Genomic DNA, 4,593 nt, shown 5'->3' on the forward strand with positions numbered 1-4,593 from the left:
GTTCTGAATGTCTGGACTGTGCCAGGCACTGTGGATGGTGCTTTGGATACAGAACTGAGTAATTCCCAAAGTTCAGTCTGGTAGGGAGTTGAACAGGCACAGAGACAACTGAGATTCAGCACAATGGGTCCATGAGGGTGCAAAGTCCAGGTGACAGATTCACAGCCTGGGGAAGAATGGTGGGGGAAGGGAAGCTGCAGAACTCCCTGCCATTTCTATGACATTAATCTAGGGGTAATTGGCATTTCTCCATCACAAGCTGGTGTAAGGAATTGCTGTATGCGCACTACCTAACCAGGGAGTGACAGTGTACAGGGGACAAGATCATATTTGGTTTTAGAAAGATTACTCTGATTATAGCTGTGGCCAAAGGGAGAATGATGGATTATTTGGATAGGGGAAAGAGTGAGCATAGAGGTGAATGTTAGAAAGTTTGAGCAAGTGAGAGAGAAGGTATGGTGGCATAAACTAGACACATGTCAATGGGGACAGAGAGGAGGAGCAGAGGCAATGGGTATTTGGTACATAGGCAGTAGGGTTTGGAAAGTAAATGGGGTGATTAAGTGAGAGGTGAGCTTCCCATGATTCTAGCACTCTGGATTGAGTAAATGGCTGGATGAAATAGCAGTAACTATAATTTTAGAGAATGCATATTCAGATAAAGAGGTTGTGAGATATAGTAGTGAAAACACAAATGTAAATTGCTTCTGAGACAGAAACAAAGATGGCAAACATTGCATGTTGTATCATATGTGGGAGCCAAACAAATTGATTTTCCTGTAGCAAAGAATAGAACAAGTATTTCTAGAGGCAAGAAAAGGATGGGAGAAAGAGAAAAAAAAAGGAGACAGAGACTAGCTGATAGCAAAATAAAAAAAAATAGGAGGACTAAATTCTAGTGTTCTGCAGCACAGTATGGTGAGTATAGTTTATTATTGTGTATTATGTAGTTTTCAAAGATATACATGATATAACACAGAACTGGAAATGCAATTTACCTTGTTTTCATCAGTACCCATTGAATGCATATATTGAAACATCACAGTACTCCTGAAATATATACAATTATTATTAAATTTAAAAATTTTTAAATGCTAAAAATTTTCTTAATTTTGGTAAAAAAAAAAGATAGAGAATGTGTAAACTGAAGAAGAGGGATTAGAATAGGATGTAGGGCCCAAAATGATGTTGGGAAAGAGTACAAGTTTGACTAACGCCAAGATTTGTAAGCCATTCTCCATTATAACCTAGGAACATATGGAGCTTTTTCCTCTGGGCGGTGTCTGGGGAAAATCATTGCTTTACCTAAAGTATAATAGATGAAGGAAAAATAAATTATTTTCCCTCCTTACATAAAAACAGCTTCAGAAGTTCTCTGGAATGGTGGGTGGTGGTAGGAATCTTTTAAAAGGGTATCACTCTAGGCTTCAGCCTATTCACCCGCTGTTCTGGCCAGAAGAATGAAATATATGTGGTGGGCTTGCTAAAATGTAGTCTTAACATTTTCCCAGGAGGGTCAAGGTCCAAAGTTCTATGGTTCTATGAAGATTTACATGCAAGCAGGGACTTCACTTTTCACCTTACCCCAAAGGCTATTACAAGAGTTCCTAGTACATCCCATGCAACGACCAAAGCCCTTGGGTATGTTGTATTCTGACACCCTTGTGTCTTTCTCTGGTTGTAATCATCAGTGCCCAAGATGCCATTTTAGTGGAATTTTAAGCCAAAGAGCAGCCAGCCAGCAGTGTTCATCAAACATGCCTGGAGACAAACTTTTTAAGAACTGATTTTGCCTCACTAGAAGGAAATCAGCAAATGACAGTATAACTTACCAAAAAAAAAAAAAAAAGCATAGAAGCCTACAGTAAGATGAAGGGAACATCTGGTTTTTGTTTTCTCAAGTTTTATTAATTCATCTGAGGTGTGAGTCACCAGCTCACTCAGCCAATGTTTCCAAACTTTGTTGCCTCCAGGGTAGTTGGGAAAAGTCATATCAGAACTAGCTTGAGGGCAAGATGATCCACAGAGAGGGTTTTTTTTTTTTTTTAATAATCTAATGTTAGTTCTGGTAGGTCATTCCTAAAGTTGCTTCTATGTTAAAATCCCAACTACATTCCATCCTTAGCAGGATTTTATTCCTCCATCTAGAAATTGGAGGACTGATCAGCTGACAAATATATAATCCAGGACCTCACAAAATAGGCCCTTTATCTAAAAAGACAACTTTGTTGGCTCTCAGTCTTTCTGAGTATGGTGTGGTTAGATGCATAGCCCCTAGAGTCACCAGAAAAGGAAAACATTTTCTGTCTCTCTGCTCATGACTTTCTCGAACTTGCTCCAACCCTAACCTGCAAATGGCTCTCAGGGGGAGTCGGGAATTTTCCTCCTGAGCCTACTAGACCCTACCAACATTACATTGTACACTGTCCAGTTGAGCTCTGCTTCTACCTGCCCCTCCCCCGACCCATTGGTACGGATGCCAGTAGTGGGATTGAAACCTCTACCTTTCATTGGAAACCAATGACTTGATTACACCTTCACTACATCTATTCCTCCCTCCTTCTCTTACTCCCTTCCTCCCTTTCTTCCCTTAATAGACTTGGAGTGCCTACCAACCTCAGGTACTAGAAATATAGAAGTAAGTCTTTAGGCTACATTCCTTGTAGTAAATGTTCATAAAGCACATGATGTCATTGGTGTGCCCCATCAAATTAAATTTAGATAAGATATTGGCAATAATAATAGGATCAACAGTTAATTAGTATTGGGCCCATCAGCATTCCACCATGGATGACAGAGGATGATGTGAGGTCTCTACCCTTCCCTGAGGAGTTATCTGCAGTTAATGGGTTCTGGAGGAATGGGTGACATTTTCTTCAGTAATGTAACTGCTGGTAAGTTGCATGTGCTCTGGTAAATAATCTCCCACCCATTTTTGTGCAGCTAAACCTAATTAAACTCACTGTGTATCACACAGGTTCACGATGCAGCAACAAAACAAGATATCAAAGTAGAAGAGGGACTAGGTGAAGAAAACAGGTTTAGTGGAAGAGGATAGGGAGAGGGGAAAAGAAAAGGTGATGGGAGGAGATTGTGATTAAAATACATTATATACATGTATAAAATTGCTAATAAAAGGTTAAAAATAATCATTTAGTGATGTGTCCGTTCCAAGGGGGATTATTTTTATACTCTGTTCTAACCATATAAGCCATTTTTCCAATAAAAAGTTTTATGAGGTGTTGTCCCAGATGTAAATGTTTCATAAAGATATCACTTCAGTTGTAAATCATGTTCTTGAATTCATACGAAAGCCACCTCATTAAATAACAAGGAAACTATGTTTAATACATAAATGCTGGTCTCGAGTGACTATAATAAAAAAATCAAGAATATAAAAGAGAACTGAAGCCCAGCTACGTATGACTCTACTTCAAGAGACTGGCAGGAATATAAAATTTTCCTTATCTCTTTTTTTTAGTCTTTTCCAGACTTTCCCAGACCTTTCAAAAGTTTCATTATCTTCTTAGACCTATCATAGTCTTCAGAGACAGTAGAAATGAGACAGATCAGCATTTAAAAAATAAAACTGCTTTATCAAAGTACGATTGGCAAACAGTAAAATGTATTCTTTCTAATGTACAGTTCTGTGAATATTGAAAACTACATGGGCATGGAACTATCTCCACAATGAAAATCTGAACCATTTCTCACCGTTGTACTTCCCTTCTCAATGCTGTCACAAAGCACCTGACCAAAAGCAGCTGGTGGGAGGACACCCTTTATTATGGCTTAGAGACCTGAGGGGAAGCTCCATGGTGGCAGGGGAAAATGTGCCATGAGCAGAGGCTGGGCATCACCTCCTGGCCAGTATCAGGTGGACAATAGAACTAACACTGACAAGCTAGGGAGACTAAACCTCAGGGCCACCTGCAGCAACACACCTCCTTCGGTAACGCTCCACCTCCCAAATTGTCACCAACTAGGGACCTAGCAGTCAGAACACATGAGTTTATGGGGGACTACCAACCCAACTCGCCAGAGCACTTCAGCATGCTCCTTTGTTAAGTAAACCTCTCCCCAAGCTCAGGCTTCTGACAACTACTGATCTCTCATCTGTTTCTGTAGTTTTGGCTTTTCCAGAATGTCATAAAAACATAATCATAAGCATTTAGCCTTTTGCAGAGTTTCTTTTTTAAAAAAAAAAATTAACAAATTTATTTTTTAGGTAATAAGATAATGCATATTCATCATGGGAATTCTGAATATTGAAGTACAAAATAACAACAAAATTCCAAGATTCTTTCCTACAATAACCATGAGTGCATATATCTCTTTGACTTAGTGATTACATTTCCATTTGGGTTTATACCTAATAGCAGGATTGCTGGATTATGATAAAAATTAAAAACCAAAAAACAAAAAACCTCTGCCAATCACCTAATGGACTAATGAAATGAACAAACAGTTCACAAAAGAAGAAACACAAATGGTCAATAATTATTTTAAAATCTTTTCAAGGGTTGGAGAGATGCTTTAGTGGTTAAAGCACTTGTCTGCAGGGCCTAAGGGTCTCGGATCAATTCTCTAGTA

This window comes from Jaculus jaculus, chromosome X, assembly GCF_020740685.1.
Source record: "Jaculus jaculus isolate mJacJac1 chromosome X, mJacJac1.mat.Y.cur, whole genome shotgun sequence".
Lineage (NCBI taxonomy): Eukaryota > Metazoa > Chordata > Mammalia > Rodentia > Dipodidae > Jaculus > Jaculus jaculus.